The sequence below is a fragment of the Rhipicephalus sanguineus genome, chromosome 8 (assembly GCF_013339695.2).
Source record: "Rhipicephalus sanguineus isolate Rsan-2018 chromosome 8, BIME_Rsan_1.4, whole genome shotgun sequence".
Classification (NCBI taxonomy): domain Eukaryota; kingdom Metazoa; phylum Arthropoda; class Arachnida; order Ixodida; family Ixodidae; genus Rhipicephalus; species Rhipicephalus sanguineus.
Window position 1 is genome coordinate 158000128 of NC_051183.1, and position 20324 is coordinate 158020451.

General features: G+C 48.9%; 1 protein-coding gene across 2 annotated transcripts in view; it reads right to left on the reverse strand.

Annotated features, from left to right (window-relative positions):
* Positions 1 to 10454, reverse strand: part of LOC119402425 (insulin) — a 237436-nt gene extending 226982 nt beyond the window's left edge. Inside the window, exon 1 of one of the 2 annotated variants that reach the window (XM_037669569.2) lies at positions 10341 to 10454. The gene's annotated coding sequence lies outside the window, so the exon portion shown is untranslated. The remainder of the gene's footprint in view (positions 1 to 10340) is intronic. The other variant, XM_037669570.2, reaches the window with a different exon arrangement.
* Positions 10455 to 20324: the final 9870 nt, after the last annotated feature.

Below are 20324 nucleotides of genomic sequence, written 5' to 3' on the forward strand. Positions count from 1 at the left end.
GCCAAATAGGGAACACAACTTCAGAGTAATGCAGAGCAAATTGAACCACTATACGCTGGTGGTTGAATTTGCCCAGGCTTCGGTTGAGTCGACACGGTCACACAGACTTTCCGCAGCAACCTTAAAAACGTAAGAATCACGCAAATTTTATTAGGAATAACGTCATATCACTGTTAAAAGCTCAGTAAACAAGCGCCGTGAACTTCAAGAACGAAGTCCATCCGGAGCAGTTCCGAAGCCTGTACTTGCCATTATTCCCATGGTAGTTGAAACACCGCTCAAGCAGCCCCGAATAGAGAGTAGCGCCAAATTTCCCTGTAGTTTTTACAGTATGAAACTGTATGATTCAAGCCAAGTTCCTGTAGATGTCACGAGGTGCTCTGTTTCGCGTGAAGTTGCGCGGTACGCAATCCAGTATTGATTTTAGATATGTTATACCTAGGTTACATTACTGCTGATATTTTGTAGTAACAACTTGATGTGGGCTAGTTGGTTCATAATTAGAACAAATAAAGTAACAGCGCGAATGAAACAAGGACGACAAAGGAACAGCGCTTGTCCCGTGGTCTTCGTTCCTTTGTCGTCCTTGTTTCATTCGCGCTGTTACTTTATTTGTTCTAAATATTTTGTAGATGACGTGTGTCTGTGTCCAAGCAAATCTATCTCACAAGTTATCTCGTCCTCGAAATTTTGTGTCGGTACCCCTTTAAGATTAGTGCAGCCAAATCTGTAGGTTCTAAGCACCCGTGATAAATCGTGGGTAGCACGTACCTCTTACACCAATTCTAGCGTTCCTCCTAGGAGCTGACACAATAAAAGACATCTCAATTAGAGGGGTGTAATCCGCCATTTCATTCTCACTTTTTAGATGCGAAGTATCTTATGGCGGAGATCAATCCGGTGGTGGTGGTGGTGTGTGGCGTGACCACCCTTACTGCGCATGCGCAGTACCCTCTCCACTTCCCCTCTCCCCTCCCCCTCTCCACTCTTCCTCTGAAACGCGGGCTAGACATGCCGAAATTTTTTCCTGCGCAACGCCGCGATGAGCACCAGCGCATGCGCGTCCCCTCCCCTCTCTCTCCTCTACTATGCTGCCCCCTCTCGCACGCCTGCCGACCGCGTTGCCCGCTCGCCCTGTGAGAATTAACAGCCAGGCTAGAGGGAATACGAGACGCGCGTAGCGTTCCTCTTCGCGTTCCACGACGCGAGGTCAGTAGCATGCCCAAAGAGCGCCAACGGAACGCGATCGTGCAAGTGCTCCGGCTTCGCATCGCCTCATGGTCCCCTTTAGCGGGAAATGGTTTAATTTTTCTCCTTCACTTCTCCCCCTAGTCCACCTCTTAGTTTTCTTTCATAAGCTCAGCGCAGACCTCTTCACCTTCCGGACTTCTTTGCTTACACCTCGTGCTGTAATACTTGAATACGTTGCCAATGACGGCACACTCTCTTTCACTCGAGGCTCCAGTGTGCCACACGTTCTTCAAAATCCCGTGCTGAGACGCTGTCCTAACAACTTGGAATGATCCATAATATTTAGCATTTGCAGGTGCTACTCCTCTCCTTACAAGGATGTATTCTCCAGGTTGTATGTGCCTTATCCCACTGTTGTACCTTTTATCAAAGTATCACTTCATGGAGCTCTGTAGACTTGTTCGACAGTTTTCTTGACTTCAATAAGTTCGAGATTTTCTAGAAGGCTGAGCTCGCAATCTGCAGGACGGATGGGCGCTGTCCCGGAAGTAGCAAAATGAGAACTGCAGCCTAAACCCGTGGTGTGTGACCAGTTATGATGTTTCACAGCGGCCTTCAGGCCGCTTTGAAATCCAGATACATCTTCAGGAACTGCTTGACATCCCTTATAGCCCATTCGGCTAATCCGTTTGTTGCAGGGTGATAAGGAGAGGAATAGTAGTTAATAGTTATTCCTTGATCGTTAGCCCATGTTGCAAGCTTGACACTGCACAAAGCAGGCCCCTTGTCACACGTACTAACGTCTTGGTTTGCTTGAAACACTCATCTTTGAGTAGATTGATGACGCTGTTTGCGTCTTGTTTTCCTGCTTTAGCCGCAAACTCTATTGTGCATTCGTCAGTCAAGAGGACAAAGAATTGCGTTCGTCGGACTTTTGCCCCCCTTTTTTGAGCTCAGCAAATTATAAATGAACAATTTTCAGTGGCACTCTTGAATATTCCAGGTTTGCCATAACGTCTGTCGTTTGCTTGAACTTCACTTTGTTTTGAAGTAATATTGAAAAAAAGTACTTTGCGTTGTGTAATCGATCCAGGGTGTCGTCTATCCGGGGAAGGGGATACACGTCCTTCTTCGTGACTTTGTTCAGGCGACGATAATCGACGCGAAAACGGAGAGTCCCATTCTTCTTCTTCACTAGCACCACGGGGGATGCCCACGGACTCTTCGACGGCTGGATGATGTCGTCGCGTAGCATTTCGTCGACCTGTTTCTTCACGGCCTCCCGTTCCCGCGTCGAAACCCGGTAGGGACTCTGACGGAGTGGACGAGCATTTTATTCTGGTATAATGCGGTGCTTAGCAAGGGGCGTTTGCCGGATCCGTGATGACGACGAGAAACGGTCCTTGTATTTCTGCAGAAGGCACCGAAGCTGTTGCTGTTGGCGAGCGGCAAGACTTGGGTTTACGTCGAAGGGTGGCTCAGGTATTGGGGTAGTCGTCGTAGCTTCGTCAGAATCTGGAGAGGCAAACGCATCGCTGACGGCCAAGATTTCTTCGATGTATGCAATTTTCGTGCCCCTGCTTAGGTGCGTGTATTCTTGGCTGAAGTTCATTAGCATCACGCCTTCTTTTCCTTCATGCAACTGAGCAATGCCTCTTGTGCAAGGTCACGGTCTAGTAGCAAACGCTGATCGCTCTCGATGACACCCTCGATGTCTTCAGCTTTTACAGCGAAAGCTGTTATGAAATCATTTCTCCGGCCGTTCTTGGCGCCGTAGTTGTCCGCCGCCGCCGCCGCCGCCGGTGTCCGTAACCAGTATCGCTCGAAATAAGAAAAAAAACGAAATAAGAAAAAAATTCCAGGATGGAACGAGGTTCGAACCTGGGCCCTCTGCATGGGAGCCCAGTATTCAACCTCTGAGCCATGCCGGTGCTTGAAACTGCTTTGCGAAAAGGTCCTATACAGGCTTCATGTCGGGAAGGAACCACATTAGCATATGCAATATAGCGTGGTAGAAGATTAAAATAAGCACCAAGCGTCGCACAACGCGAATTCTGCAACCAGGCGTCAAACAATTGCGAATTGCTCAACGAGTAGGTTGTTGAATGCTTTCAACCCATTACAAAAGGGCTCTGCCATAATTCTTCATCGTCATCAGGCACAGAATCAACAAAGTGCGCATAATCCCTTACATGCGTTTAGCAGGTACCAACGCTCTCTGTAGAATGACGAAAAATGGTACAGTGCCTGCTGCCCTACTTTTAAAAAATTGCAATTATTTATAGCGTAGTGGGTTCCTCGCAACTGCACTTGTATTGGTTGCCAAGGAAGCCCATAAGCGCATGATCCATTACCTCGGGGTCTCAATAAAGTTCTTCGCCCCCCCCCCCCCCGTCTCTCTTCCACGTCAACGTATACAGCATGACGGGAGAGGGAAATAGCGACCGGGCGTCACCCAATGCAAATTACATAACTGGTGGGCCGTTTAAAGATTCCAACCCATTACAAAGGGCTGAGCCATAATTCTTCATCGTCATCAGTCGTCACGTCAACAAAGTGCACATAATGCCTTACAGACGTGTAGCTGGTGCCTCGCTTCTCCATAGAATGACGAATAATGGCTTAGTGGGTTCTTCCCAACTTCACAAAAATTTTGATTTGTGGCGTAGTGGGTACCTTTCTAGTGTACTTGTATTGTAGCCCCAAGAGAGCTTAACGGGCTCTAGAAACGCCGCTCTTCCAGCTTTCGCTGTGACTGTGCTGCGGTTTCAGCGCAGGCCTGGCGTTTTTTCGGTGCTGACGGGAATTATCAAGCTGGAGCGAGGCGGGATGGGAACTTGATCCTCGAGCACGTTCAGGTAATGGTGACATGAATTCGTATCCGGCGGTGTCGTTTTCTCCGACGATAGGGTTATCGACTTGGTTCTTAAGCCGATGACGGCGCCGTGACGGTTTAAGAAATCCATGGCAAGTATGACGTCCCTGGAGAAGAGTTGCAAGATTACGGAACTCACAGGATACGTGCGATTATTGATTGTGACTGTTGCTGTGCACACTCCAGACGGCGTTATTAGATGGCCTCCAGCGGTACGGATTTCGGGGCCTTCCCAAGCAGTCTTAACTTTCTTCAACTTCATGGCGAAAGACCCACTGATGACGCAATAGTCGGCTCCAGTGTCGACGAGAGCGGTGACGTTGTGGCCGTCAATGAGAACGTCGAGGTCGCTAGTTCGTCGTCTTGCGTTGCGGTTGGGTCGCGGCGTCAGGTCACAGCTTCGTCGGTTTGTTCCGCTGCTTCGACGTTGCGTCGTCAGGTCTTCTTCGGGCCGTGAAGTTTCGACGTCAGGGCTTCGTTTGGCTTGCGGCGTGTTCTTTAGATTTCGTTGTGGCGTTGTTGTTGGCGGCGGAGGATCTTCGGTAGTTCGTCGTACAGCAACCGCACCTCTATCGGTTGCTGCCCTTAGTTTTCCGCATGCGGGCTAGGCGACCGGCCCCGGTTTGGTCCAGTGTACTGCCGGCGGTGCGGTGACATGTAGCGGCCGGGCGACGGCGAGCGGGTAGGTCGTCGTTCTTGCCACTGTGTTCCGGTGAGGTAGTCCTCGATGTCGCGAGGCCGTTCGCCTGGCTGCGGGCGCGGCGCGTTAACGGCGAATCCGCGTAGCCCCATCTGCCGGTACTGGCATCGGCGGTACGTGTGGCCGGCCTCCCCGCAGTGGTAGCAGAGCAGGCGGTTGTCAGGGGCGCGCCAAACGTCGGTCTTCCTCGGCCTGTATCGCTGGCGGGCGGGCAGTATGACGTCGGTGGTGGCGGCGGTGATGCCTCGCGGCGGAACTGCTGGGGCGGCGCGGCGTCTTGACGTGGTCGAGGAGGGGGGGCGTTGCGTCGGGCTGCAGTAGCGTAGCTGATTGCTTGCAGCTGCGGCTGCGCTGACTCAGGGACGCCCAGGGACTGCTGGATTTCCTGTCGGACGATGTCTGCGATCGAGGCATCTTGAGCCTGGCACGACGGGAACATTCGACGAAGTTCTTCGCGCACTACGGCCCTTATGGTCTCGCGCAGATCGTCGGAGCAGAGAGCTTGAACCGCTGCGCTGTCTTGCATCAAGCGGCGGTTGTATTGCCGGGTGCGCATTTCCAACGTGCTCTCGATTGTTGTGGCCTCGGAGACAAATTCCTGGACTGTCTTGGGTGGGTTCCGCATGAGCCCAGCGAAGAGCTCTTGCCTTACTCCTCGCATGAGGAAACTTCTGCTCGGTCATGTTAGGGTCGGTGTGGCGGAAGAGTCTGGCCATTTCTTCAGCGAAGATTGTCACTTTGTCGTTCGGGAGCTGGACCCGTGTCTCCAGTAAAGCGGCGGCCCTTTCTTTTCGCACGACGCTTGTGAACGCTGCGAAGAAGCTGGTCCAGAAGATGTCCCACGTTGTAAGCGTAGACTCCCTGTTCGCGAACCACGTCCTGGCTCTGTCTTCCAAAGCGAAGTACACGTAGCGTAACACTTCGCTGAGGTCCCAGTTGTTGAAGGCCGCAGTCCTCTCGTACGACTCGAGCCACGTTTCTGGGTCCTCATATGATTATCCCCGAAAAATCGGCGGCTCCCTTGGCTGCTGCATCACGATCGCGGGCGGTGGCGCAGTGTCTGTCATCGTTGCCGCAGTCGTGGTCCTGGCCTTTGTGTTCCGAGTCTTGTCAAGTAGAGGCCTGTACTCCGGTGCTAGACCTTGTTGTCTACGGCTAGCTCGCTGGTCGTGGTTGGCGTCGACGTCTTCTCCGCGCTGTGGGCTGGGTTCACGGCTTGATGGGGGCGTCTGGAACATGAACGAACAGCACCTCCACCAGATGTCACGTGGTCGTGACGTCGACGAAGACAGCAGTCAGCACGTCCGAGATGAAACTGTTTATTTGACCGAACTTGTGGCCGGGAAACTGAAAGCAAAACTACAGCAATACACTGATAGCGGCGAACAGAGCGTCGACCGTCGATCAACTGACAAGCGGTGAAGCGCGTCGGCATTTATACATGTACCGTCGAATATTCCAGCGTTATCGCTGGTTGTCGCGCAAGTTCTAGAATAAGCTTGAGTGGTCGCGTATTGTGCGCAATCTTAACAAAACAATGTACAATAATCGCGAAGCATCTCGAACAATGAGGAGCGGTTAGCGCAGAGCCTTGCTGACAGTCTTTGTGGGCGAAAAACGAATACAGCAAAAGTGATGATAAGAAACGCCCGTGGCAATATCATCTTTGAAATCAAGAAGAAGAAATGAATATAAGCCGGGCACGTAGCACGTCGACAGGATAACCGGTGGTCATTAAGGGTAACTGACTGGATTCCATGAGATGGCAAACACTTGAGGGGGAGACAGTAAATTAGGTGGGTAGATGGCATTAAGAAGTTTGTAGGTATAACGTGGCAGCAGGAAGCACAGAACCGGGTTGTTTGGCGAAACATGGGAGAGGCCTTTGCCCTGCAGTGGGCGTAGACAGGCTGATGATTATGACGATGATGATGATCTTCTGTAGCTTCCCATAACTTAACATGATTGATTCTTTCTGGACTTCCACTTGACTCATGCACAAGCAATCTAGGCAGCGCGTCGGCATCGGTGAGAAGTGGGCGAGGACGATCCAATACTGTGACATCGAATTGTCGCAGGTAGTTGACCCATCTAGCAATGCGTCCTTTTGGTTGTGCCATATTCAACAGCTCAGTCAATGCTTCATGGCCCATGAAAAACATGAATTTGCTGCCATCAAGGTAAGTTAGAAAAACTGAATTGCGTTTAAGACCACCAGCGCTTCTCCTTCGGAAGGAGAGCAATTAATTTCAGCTGGTTTTGACGTATAGCTGTAATACCCCACAACGTAATGATTTGTCTAATCAGCCTTCTTTGAGTGTTGCTGATAAAGAACTGCACCGGTTGCATAGTGTGATGCGTTCGTGATTAGTACAAAAGGTAGAGAGCAGTCCGGTATTCTCAAGATGGGATCCGATCATATAATCTTTACTACTTCACAGTAGACAGCATCGCACTCCTGGTTCCATTGAAAGGGGGTGTCTTTGTGGGTTAAGCATGTAAGTCGCCTAGTTTTCAGTGCATAATCTTTGATAAATGCCCTGAAGTGTTCTGCAAGGCCAAGGAAAACACGCAGAGAGTACACGTCATAACACTTTGCCAGCTTTTCTACTGATTCTTGTTTAGTACCCTTCCGAGAAATACAGCCTTATCTTTAAAGAAAGCACTTTTCTTGAAGTTGACATTGAGTTCAGAACTGCTGAAAGCTTCAAGAACTTTTGAAAAATGGCAACGGTGGTCCTCATTTGTCTTTGAGTACACAGTGATGTAATCGATGTATATGTCGCAGAACACGCCCAAATAACAGTGCGTTATAAGGTTTCAGAAGGTGAGTCATAACCTTGTGGAGCTGTGCAGAATTTTTCCAGCTAAATGGTAGGCGGCTATACTCAAACAAGTCAAAATGAGTTATAAAGGCGGTGTAGTTTTTCATTTTTTCAGTCAGTTGGATGTGCCCATACCCCTTCCAGAGGTCTATTCATGAAAAACAATGACATCCACTAGTTTCGTTCATATTGTCGTCAATCCTCGGCATTGGGTAACATATCAATGCTGCAACAATACCTTGGTTTGGGCGCTTTCAAGTTTTCACTAATATCAATGCTGTTTGACGACTAAGGGCTCGGCAGTCTGTACAGAGGCGGAACGTCCCATCTTCATTTGGAGCAATAGTTGGGGATACAGAAGGACGGATAATGGTGATAGAGAAGGACGGACAATGCCTGCATCTAGCATTTTTTGCAACTCCTTTTTGAGCCACACCTTTTTATCTCTTGTGATACTATACGGAGCTCTGTGAACCACAACTTTCATAGCAAGCTCGAAAAGAACCAAATGGGATTTTATCGCCGGAGGCTAGCTACCCATGCACGTAAGTTATTGGTACCTCCTGGTCGAAAATCAGACTTGTTGCGTTAGTTGCCTTAGGAAGATTCTCTGTTCTTACATTATCCTCCACCCTTAGTTTGTCGTTCCAATAGTTGTTTATTTGAAGCCTTTTCATGCCTGGGCGCGACAACGGAAAATTATAGTTTACGTCGGGATTTGCCAATACATCGCTGTTAATAGTTAGGCTTATTCATTCCCTATGCCTGCTTAATGATCCATCATAGGCTTGCATGCGCAATCCAGCATGCAGACGACTTACATCCACTCTACTCTTTTTATGATAGAGACCGAACCGCCACTGTCAACAAGGACCTTAATTTCAGTGCCGTGGACTTTAGAGGGGTACTGACACAAAAATTTTTGCCTCGCGTTTTTTTGCTGCAATGTGTTACTGCGGGCCTTTTGGTCATAGCACGGCACATCGTTTCCTGCAGCGAGCGACACAATTAATTACAGGCACCTCATTACCGACCAGTGACGATTTCGGTTTCAAAAACGACAAGCTTCCGGGTGCAACTGTCACCACCTAGCGGGTGCAGCGCTCGATCACGTCAGCACACAGTACTGTGACGTACTACCACGCGGTTCGCGAGCAGCCGCCCAGAAGTAAGCTGCTGGAGCGAACACGGCAAAAGATGGCGGCATGAGGTCATCATAACTTGGTGCAGCATGGTCACGTGAGGGATGTAGGGGATCACCAAGGGTCACCTCTGAGGGTATCAATGGCCCGAGGGTGTCGATCGCTCGCGCAAACCTCAAAATTTACTTGAAATACCTTCCAAGCTATATTCGCTGCTGATATTTTGCAGATACACGCATGCTCACGGGAATCGATGCCGCAGGCTATCTCGGCCGCGAAATTCTGTGTCAGTACCCCTTTAAAAGGGGCGTAAAGTAAGGTTGATGAGAACAGATAAACTGTCTCGGTGTAACTTATTGCTGGGGTCTCGTCAGCGAAGGTAGTTGGCTTATATAGAAGAGCTCTGTCGTGTAACAGAAGGTACCTCATCATCGTCCCAGTGATGGTCACTTCCAAGAGAATCGTTCTAAAGATCCTGTGCTTGTTTACCTAGTCGCTCTTCTCGGGAAATAAATGACCGTATCGTGGTCCGTACGCATCGCAGAAGGTCATCGAATCTTGTCGGATCATTGAGTTGTATTTCACTGGAGCTGCTTGCGCTGAGAGAAGCTTTCGTATAGAAAGGAATGATTAGGTGTGATAATATACCCGTAATATCAACGCCAATGCAAAATTAGCTGCTGAAATGTCTGAAGACGGATAGGTGCAGCATAGCGGCGTCAACTGTTTACACCAGCTTTTTTGAGATGCTGGCGGCAATGCGAGTGACCGCAGAAAATCCTCCACTAGAAGAGGCAAAAACATGAGGTTTGTCTTCGATTTTAAAAAAAATGGGGAGACATGTGGTCAAAAGCATTGTGCACTTAGCGCACAACGTTTTCGTTGAAAACGACTTTCGAATGATATTTTTAATGTTCTTCAAAATGTCAGTCACAGTGCGCGGGCTCAGCGCTCGGCCACCCTTACGTACAGAAATTTAATCCGTCCTTTTCGGCCAGTGCACATTTCTTTCCTACAGCGTGTTTCCGGGTGTGCAAGCTTTGAGGCTTTTCTTGCTACGTAGACCTCTTTTGTTAAATACCATGCTAGAGTTTCATGTCAACAACTCAGCTGCCAGGGCGCAGTACAAGGCCAATTCCCTAGAAATATTTGCAAAGCTTTGAGCGAGAAAGCAAAGCTCGAACTACGCAGTTATAAAGTGCCAAAGTCTTTATTGATGCCGCCCTTAGTGCATATACACATTTGCACTCAGTTATATAAGATTTGACCAGTGTGTGGTTCTAACAGATAAAGGAAGGGCATATTGCTTATTCTAAATCAATGGATTACACAGCTTTCATCGAAATGCCCGCAACTTACTTGTTCCGAACTGGTCATGATAGCCTTTGTGTCAAGCTTGGCGAATAACACTTGTAGTTTAGGCTGTGGTGTAGGGTAACTGTGCTGCATATTACAAAGTTCGCGTAGTCTGGTTTATGATTAAGTGGAACGCATGCATTGGAACCAGGTATGCTTTTTGGAGCTTGACCAGGAAACGCTTCAACAACACGCAATGCCTGTTGCTATTGAACTGTGGACTCTCCCAGAGTGCGCTAGGAAACGCTTACCTCTTGTTCCAAAGCGGTGGTCTCGCAGAAGCTTCCTCTGCTGGTCGAGGACCGGGGCTCGAAGCACGTGCGCCCGGCCGCGTGCTTTTATACGCGCCCGCCGGCTGGCGTGCCGCCGGCACGACTGAGCGACGCCGGATTAGTTGCCACGGGAGCAGGGCCCACGTCACCCTGCCTAGGGAAACCCTCCCCACGCTCCCTAGGGTTACCTAGATACCAAGCAAACCCTGTAGGCAGGAAGGACGGACAGAAAGAGCCACTAGTCCGCCTTGGTTGGTGCCATGTTTTTTAACATTCATAAAGGAACTTCACAAAGTCTCCCAGAAAGTTTTGCAGCATATGAAGAACGATGACTTCTACGATGACAACGCATTTGTAAAAGCCTACTGTCACACGGCGAGTACCTAACGCTTACTAATATTGCAATTGCGCTGGCACCAAACATACGTTGACAAAAGGCAGGAGAAGACACAATTAGTGCATCACGAGCGTGTGTGCGTTGCTCTCATTTTGCCTTTTTTTTTGTCCACGTCGGAGCAGTGTGCATTTGCGCTTTTAACATTCCACCAAGATACCGAACTAGCTGTGTTTCCCAATTAGTCAATATAGAGCTGTGTGAGAACAATGCTATGTTGAAATGCAATGTGCTTTCTTGAAGATTTTATAAATGGTATGCATGGTCGTCCTCACCTTTTCAATTTCACTTTTAAAGGCCAACAGCAGATACATTTGAACACTTCAGAATTTCACGTGGTGTACATATAGAGGAGGTTGCGGACTAATTTTAAGGATTTTAAAGCTACAAAAATGGAGTGAAGTGAATTCTCTTGTTATCAATGCTGCTAAAACAAAAGCTGTTCTATTCAAACCACCTAATAAAAAATATATAATAGCTTATACTTACGGCTCGGTGACAGAGAGATTGGGATTGTACAAGACGTTAAAATATTGGGGGCCACTTTCAGTGAAGACTTAAACTGGGATTCGCATGTGTATGATGTTGCCAAAAAGCTTGCCAAGGCATGTGGAGTGCTTACAAAATTCCGAGATATAGTTTCTCCAAAAGTTAAACTCCTTATTTATAATGCCTTATTCCACTCGCACATCAATTACTGTACCCTCGCGTGGGGAAATACCACGCAAAAGAACAAACTAAAATTGATCAGGCTACAGAAGAAGGCAATACGACATATCGCAGATGTTCCATACGACGCTCATACGTCAACATTATTCACAACATTTAACGTGCTCCAAGTAGAACAACTGTGCAATTTCAATCTCTTTGCTAAATACAAACATGGTTTGAAAAGTAAAAACTATTTTCTGACACTGTGTCAGCTAAAAGAGTAATCCGCAACACCTTACAACATAAGGAAAAGAGACACGTGCCACATACCGGTTTAGCGAACGAATTATGGCCTTAAAAGTCTTAAGCATATCATGCCAAACTTTTTGAATTACCTGAACAACAAAGGCATTAAGCCTGATACGCTGACAAACAAGCAGTGGAAAGAATATTTAATTAGTAGCCCCAGACAGCGTCTCTGAATGTTATCAAGTAATCTCGAGTTCATTTTCACTATGTATTATTTGATAGTACCATATTCAATTTGATATTTTGTTTGATTAGAAGTTTATTTTTTCGTTTTCATATGTACATTCTACCAACATGAGCTGCTTCATGTATTTGTGTTTTCGTAATGCATACCGTTTCAAGGTAGTGTTTCTTGTATATATATAACTGTGTTCATTTTCATTTTTTCTCACATTATTCTCCCATATTTATATCGTATTCTGCAGTTTTTGCCAATTTTTTATATTATCTCTGCAGTTGAAATTTGCTGCTAATTTTGCTGATATTTTGCTTGCTTGGGTTATGCTTTCTTGTACTTTTCCTGTTTACCTGCTTGTATTTTATTTCTTTTTTTTTCTACATGACCACGTGTCTGCGGCCAATCTGCTTAGGGTCAGGAATCGCGTCAAGCTGCATTTTAGCAGCTTGTAATTCCTGTCCTTGAATCTTTTTTAACACGAAAGTGTTTTATGCCGGGGTCCACCAAGACTTCAGTGACGTATTTCCGTCACGGAAATGACGTCGAAAAAATATACACAATCAGATGGCAAAGAAAAAAAGGTACCGTCAACGGGCATCGAACCCACGACCGCTCGGTCCGCAACAACATATGCCGGGCACGCTATCCACTGCACCACGGTCACAAACTCTGGAGGCTTTACGAACGCGCATTTTATATCTACCACTCTCCCGGTCGGCTGGGTGGTGTTGACCTCTGGGAGTGGTAAGGTAAAGTAATTCGTCATTGCTGTGGCCTCCGCGACCAGCACCTGCAACGCGTTACGCGTCCCTCCCATTCGGCGCGTTTTCAATAGAAGTTTAATTTTGTCAATGCCTTAACACACCGCGAGGTGGCGACCTTTGCCCAAGCGTCGTAAAAGCCTCGGCGTCGCTCAGCATCACGCTAATACAAACCAAAAATAGCTCTGCGACGCTCGCCTGCCTCACCTGGCCGACCGCGTTCCATGCTCACGCGCTCGCCCCGAGAAAAATCGCGGCCGGGCTACCAGGGCGGCACGACGCGCTTTGCGTTTCCCTCTAGTCCAGCCCTGGTGTTCAATCACATCTTAACATGCCGCGGGATGGCGACCAAGTTCTGCGTCCAATATGCGACGCTCTTCTGGCTATCACACCTCGTTGTCTGATTACGCTTTCACCGTTAACTACTACAGCTACCACAAGGGTTTGTTTAATCATTTAACATGGGCGTTAGTCGTCGGGATGGAGATGTACCACCAATCATCAAAGTGGGTGCATACACGTTAAACGGCGCCATTATTAGCTGTCAGACATCAATATACATTGTGGAAACTCTCTTACATCAATGTACAGAAAGCATTCAGTTACTTCTGTAAGGGCACGCTTTACTTTCGTGTTATTCCGATTCCTATGACGGAGGGATCAACCGTGTTTTTTTCACTTTTTTTAATCTGATTTGCATTTTGTTTTGTGTTGACCATTACCATTGTATGAAAATATTGAATTCATTGTACCTTAACATTGTGATTTAACACGATTGCTGAAAAAAGAGGATTGCTAAATAAACTGAAACTGAAACTGATTTAGATAATAGTAAACGCGTAAAAAACTGGCAACAATGAACCTTTTTTTACCGTAACAGCAAAAAGTACCGTCATCATCGCGGTCTCCGCAAGCGATACATAACGTAGAGCGCGCGGCTCCTCGTTCAGAACTCAGAGATCATGCGGCCTCCATGGTTTCAGAAGCGTTGACGATTGAGCTTGTTGGTACATTTCACTGTTCTGAGAAGCGTTCCATTGCCTCCCTCGGCGTTCTTAAAGTTTTTCGAGGCGCGGTGTTGGAATTTTGGTTGTACCCACCACGCGCATGCAGCCTCCTTCAGTGGCTTTGGAAAATTGCCCCATAAGAAAGCTACACGATTACCATCCACCACTTCACCTGCCACGATGGTCTAGTGATTATGGTGCTCGACTGCTGACCCGAAGGTCGCAGCCTCGAATCGCGGCCGCGGCTGCCGCATTTTCGATGAAGGCGACAATGGTCGAGGCCCGCGTAGTTAGTTTACGGTGCACGTTAAAGAATCTCAGGTAGCCGAAATTTCCGGAGCCCTCATCTACGTCGTCCTTCATAATTATATGGTGGTTATAGGACATTAAACCCCAATAATTATTTTGTAAAGACGTTTATTGGCGGGCACTCGGCGACGATGCACGACAGCGACACTCAGGGAGGATGCCGACTCTCGGCACGAGCTGCGTTCTCCCCGAAAGAAGCCGAAGAGGGCGACCCACTAGAAGGTGCTTGAGAGGGCGACCCACAGCAAAGTTCCAATGCTTCGCTACAATTACTCCAGGTACGAAAAGGGAGCCGCCTGGCGACCTAAAAGCTTGTCACCATGAGCGGGTCATGGTAGGCCTTGAGGCGCTCCACGTTGACAATGGCACGCCTTCGACGGCGCTTGTCCGAAGATGGTTCAGTGGGTTCGATCAGGAAGTTTACAGGGGATGTGCGTTCGACGACACGGTAGAGACTTTCGTATTTGGACAGTAGTTTTCAAGACAGGCCTGTTGCAGTGGTAGGGACCGAGAGCCATACGAGTGCTCCAGGGAGGAATGTGGGCGCAGAAGTGGTGGTGTCTCCATCAATGCTCATCTGCCGCTCTTCGTCATGTGTAGCAAATCTCTTGGCAAGTTCGCGACGCTCTTCAGCAAGTCTGGCTGTGGCAGAAATAGGCGCACACTCAGATCGATCCGGCTTGTATGCAAGTATTGTGTGTATTGTGTGCGGCGGGTGCCTGCCATACAGTAAGAAAAGGGGGGGGGGGAACCAGTAGTGCTCTGAGGGGCGGCATTGTAGGCGTAGGTGACGAAGGGCGAAATGGCATCCCAATAGGTGACCGACATAAGAGCGATGGATTGTGGGATGCGTCGTCTGTTGCCGGCTTCCGGTTCGAGGAAAGCAGACGGCGAACCGCTCCGCCGTAGGCCTCTGATTGTTCGGTATTCTCGCACGCGGCGTTGTCGCCTTGCAAAACCATGGTCGGCTGTTCAGCCGTCGGCTGCTCCAACTCGCGTGCTAAAGGGAAACGTAAATAGTAGGGGTGTGCGAATAACAAATTTTTCGAATACGAATCGAATACGAATTTCCACCTTCGAATATCGAATATCAAAGGAAAAATGCCTCCACAGTAACGATATTTTATTAACATGTAGCTATTTGAAAAAAAAAGTCACAGTTTCGCCGCAAGGGCGAAGCAATGAATGCGATAGCAAGAAATTAATGCTATACGAAGTGAGGCTCGCCAGTGGATACTCTCAGTTTGAACAGCGTTCCTGTTGCAAAGGCGGCCGAAGCAGCGAAGGAAACTAGCGTGCTTCAACTGTCGAGCTGTGACACTTGATAGTTCGCGCTCATCTTCTGTTTGTTCGTTTAGCGGCGTCCCTTCAGCTCGAGTGACTTTCGTACGCTCGGTAGCATGAGCGCGGACATGACGGTGAAAGCGTGAAACATTCCTCTTCCCCTCACCGCGAGATAACCGCGCGAGCAGACAACGGAAGGGCAATGTTCTCGCTGCGCAAATATAAGAAGCGAGCGAGCTCGACGACGACTTTTAAATGCGCCCGTCGCGCTGCTAGCGCCATCTCGCTGGTAATGAAGAAAGCTTATTATCGCCTGCCGTCTGTGAGTCCGTCCAGCGGTAAAGGGTATGTATATAACGCTCGCCGTTAGCTACGTGGAGGATCTGCGTTTCGTGGCGTAGTGGATAGCGCCACTCGCTGCGGAACAAGAGGTCCCTGGTTCGATTCCGCGCTTCGGAAGCATTTTTCTGAATTATTTTTCTTTGGGGCTTTTATATATATATACATACTTATACATATACGGTGCATGACGGCGACGGCAAAATCCAGCCGAGACTGTCCATATAATTGCTATCGCAATAAAAAAACATTAACAGCCTGACTGGCAACACAACATACACTGCTATCTCCAGAACACAATGTCCAGGCTAGCACAATGCACATCACAACTCAAGCAAATATCACGGCACAAAGAAAGTAATGACTACTTGTTATCACGAAGAAATATGAGTTGCTCCACATGATCAGGCAGCAGGCGCTCCCTGTAACAGAGACAACCTCCCCCCCCCCCCCCCCCTGCCACTGAAAAGGCACGCTCGCTTGGAACAGAAGTGGCTGGTATAGGGAGTTACATGGGGCAAAGCTTTGCCAGACTGGGGTATCTGAAGGTGCCTACAGTCCGCCACCAGTCACGTGGGTCACTATCTTTCTTCAGAAGTGGTCCCGCATAGTGAACGAGTGGTAGTGCAGCACGTTACGGCCGCATAATATTGAAAATGTACGGTTACATGATCGCGAACAGCGCTGCACGTTGGTGATGCACCAGCAATAAATCACACGTATTGGGGCGCTTGTTGCGGGCAGATATCGTGCCTCCGTGTACTTACGATGTTTATCGCTCCTCTCGGCAACGTTTTTAGCGATACGAACGCAGCAGAAATGTGGAAGACGAGTTATTTTATGCATGATAATCGAATCGCATATTCGAAATTTTCGAATATTAGAAGTTATCGAATACTCGAAACTTTACGAATACACGATTTTCGAATCGAATACGAATATTTCGAATGTAATATTCGACGAATATTCGAAACTTTCGAATATTCGCACACGCCTAGTAAATAGCAAGCTTACGCATGTATTTTCTGAGAATACTAACGAGAATTGAATTCTCGCGCAAGCGCACCTATAGCAAAGACGGCGATCGTGTTTTTCCCAGCGCGACAATGTTTTGCGTTTTTTTGTTGCTCACACCCGGGTTTCTTCCATTTCTTTTTTCGCTTGGTTCTTATCCTCTGCCTATATATATGTGTGCGCTTTTCGAATAAATTTTAGAAGAATGCGCTGCGTCTTTGTCTTGTTGCTCGCGTTTTTTGTAGTGTTTGCGCTCGATACCTTTGTCAATGCCCTGCCACGGTGGCCTAGTGGTTGTGACTCTCGGCTACTGAACCGAAGGTCGCGGGATCAAATCCAGGCCGCGGCGGCTGTATTTTCGATGGAGGCAAAAATGTTTGAGGCCCGTGTATTTAGATTTAGGTTCACGTTAAAGAGCCCCGAGTGGTCGAAATTTTCGGAGCCCTCCACCACGGCGTCCCTCATAATCATGTCGTGGTTTTTCTACATTAAACCCCAGATATTATTATTATTACCATTATGAATGACATGTTCGAACTCGCCCAACTATAGCAACGTTGTTAAGATCTTAAAATGATGCTTCTCACGTGTAGCAACGTATTATGCAGAAAAAAAACTGTTCTCTGTACCGACTGATCTGCTAGTAAGGCAGTTACAGTTCCCGCGAGCAGCAGAAGAGCATTGCACATCGTTTGTGTGCAGCAAAAAGGAAAGATCCTCACCTTTCATGGTTTGCGTGGCATGTCATCATCGCAGTAGCGTTTAACCAAAACACAAAAGTATCTTCTAAAGCGCTGACATCGCTGAAACGCGGACGGAGAGGTAGACTTTTTTTACGGAGCGGAAAAAAATATCTGGGGTTTTACGTCTCATAACCACGATGTGATTTGAGAGACGCCGTAGTGGAGGGCTCCGGACATTGCGACATTTCTTTAACGTACACTGACATCGCACAGTACACGGGTCTTTGTAGCATTTTGTCTCCATCGAAATGCGACCGCGACGGCCGGCATCGAACCCGCTACCTTCGGGTCAGCAGCCGAGAACCATAACGACTACACCACCGCGGCGGACGTAGCGAAAAACAATAAACCGTGCGTGCCGCTACTCACCCGCGTGGTGTGTCGAACCAGAAGCCACCGCATCCCATAGTTCCCTGCGATTGCTTATTTTACGGGTCACCTATCGGTCTGATCGGCGGCGACGTACATGGAGAGCATGTCGCCGAGCGTACGGTTAAAGCGTTCGGTGAGGCCATTCGTCTGCGAGTGGTAAGCAGTAGATTTGCGGTGAACAACGTCGCACTCTTTGATAATGGCTTCGACGACTTCCGACAAGAAGTCACGGCCTCGATCACTGAGCAGCTCCTGGGGTGGACCGTGACGCAGCATGAATCGGTGGAGCAGGAAGGAGGCCACATCGCGCGCTGTAGCCGCTGGGAGGGCGACAGTTTCAGAGTATCGCGTGAGGTGTTCTACAGCGACGATGGCCCAGCGGTTACCAGCGGACGTCAGAGGAAGTGGCCCATACGAATCGATGCCAACGCGCCCAAACCGTCGGTCAGGGCAAGGTAGAGGTTGCAGACCTGCCAGCGACAGTTGCATTGATGTTTTGTGGCGCTGACAATCAATCCAGGAGCGAAATAACTTCTGCACGCAGCGCTACACCCCGCGCCAAAAGTACCGTTGGCGAATGCGGTGGTAAGTTTTCGACGTCCCAGAGTGCGCACACTGCGGATCTTAGTGAAATGATTCGCATATGTTAGAACGCAGACTCTGGAGTATTACTAGTAGCTACTGGCGGCCGTCGGCGTTGAAACTGCGTCGGTGAAGGAGGTCGTCACGAATGGCGAAATGGTGGGCTTGACGACGCAACGCGCGATTGGATGGTGTTGCCGATTGATCAGTGAGCAAGTCAATGACAATAGCGATCCGTTGATCCTTGCGCTGTTCGATAGCGATGATGTGAATGTCGATGGAAGAAACGGCTGTGGGTATTGTCGTCAGGCAAGGGAGAGCGCGATAGGGCGTCGGCGTCAGTATGCTGGCGTCCGTTTCGGTACAGCACGCGGATGTCGTAGACTTGCAGGCGAAGTGCCCAATGAGCGAGACGGCTTGACGAGTCCTTGAATGACGACAACTAGCACAGTGTATGATGGTCGGTGACATCAAATGGGCGACCATACAAATAAGGTCGGAACTTCGTAAGGGCCCAGATGTTTGTCGGGCATTCTTTCTTCGTAACGGTGTAATTGGTCTCGGCTTTAGTAAGCGTATGACTTGCATATGCCACGACATATCCCGGGAACCCAGGTTTGCGCTGTGCAAGGACAGCGCCGAGGCCAATACCGCTGGCGTCCGTGTGTACCTCTGTAGTGGCCGTAGGGTCGTAGTGGCGTAGAATGGGAAGAGACGTCAACAAACGACGGAGCTTTGCGAAAGCGTCGTTACACTCTGACGACCACGAATTGTGAGGCCCGTTGCTGCCAAGGATCTTCGTCTGCGGCGATATTTAACAGTCGCGATGTTTCGGATGAAGCACCGAAAGTAGGAGCATAGTCCTACGAAACTACGCAGTTCTTTTACAGACGTAGGTTTGGAGAACTCTGTCACAGCCCGAAACTTGGCTGGATCGGGGAGAATTCCGTCCCACGACGTAGCCCAGTAGTGTCAGCTGCCATGCTGCAAATCGGCACTTGTTTAGATTCAGTTGTAGCCCGGCGTCGCTCAAACGCGGTAAAACATGCCGCAGGCTTTGAAGATGCGCGGAGAAGCCCGGGGCGAAAACGACGACGTCGTCGAGGTAGCACAGGCACGTGTGCCATATCGTGTTGCGCAGAACTGTATCCATCATGCGCTCAAAGGTCGCGGGCGCATTACACAGCCCAAACGACATGACGTTGAATTCGTGCAAGCCGTCGGGCGTGACAAACGCTGTCTTCGGTCGAGCGTCATCAGCCACGGGCAATTGCCAGTACCCTGAGAGCAAATTGAGCGATGAAAAGAATTCTGTTCCTCGCAGGCTGTCAATGGCCTCTTCTGTTTGAGGTAGGGGATAAACGTACTTACTAGTGATCTTATTCAGTCGTCGGTAGTCCACACAGAACCGCACAGAGCCGTCCTTCTTCGCAACGAGAACGACCGGAGACGCCCACAACCTGTTTGAGGGTTGAATAACATCGCGGCGAAGCATGTCGTCGACTTGCTCGTTAATTACACGACGCTCTGCTGGAGATGCGCGAATGGACGTTGCCGCAGCGGTGGTTGGGCGCTAATATCGATGCGATGCGTGGCAGCAGACGTGAGGCCGAGAGAAGTTTGCGCGACATCAAACGAAGAACAAAATTCTTCCAACAGGCATAGAAGCTGGGAACGCTCGACCGACGTAAGGTTGTCAGCAATCGAGGAACCAAATGCATCAGCGGGTGATGAATCAGATGTAGAAACAGCACTGAGCGTACAGGAGCTGGCGCAGTACACGTCACCCGGTGCATGCATAATTTGTGCTTCTTCGAGGGGTTCCACTCTGCCGAGACATTCCCCTCGCACCAACGTAACAATGTACGGGGATGCGTTGGTAACAAAAATATCGGTGTCGCCCTGAGTGACTTCCACGGTCGTAAACGGCACCAGCAAGCCTTTCCTAGTGAAAACGCGGTCACACGGAGAAAGGAGTGGAATGGTGTCGTAGAGACTGGTGTAAAAGACTGACACAGCT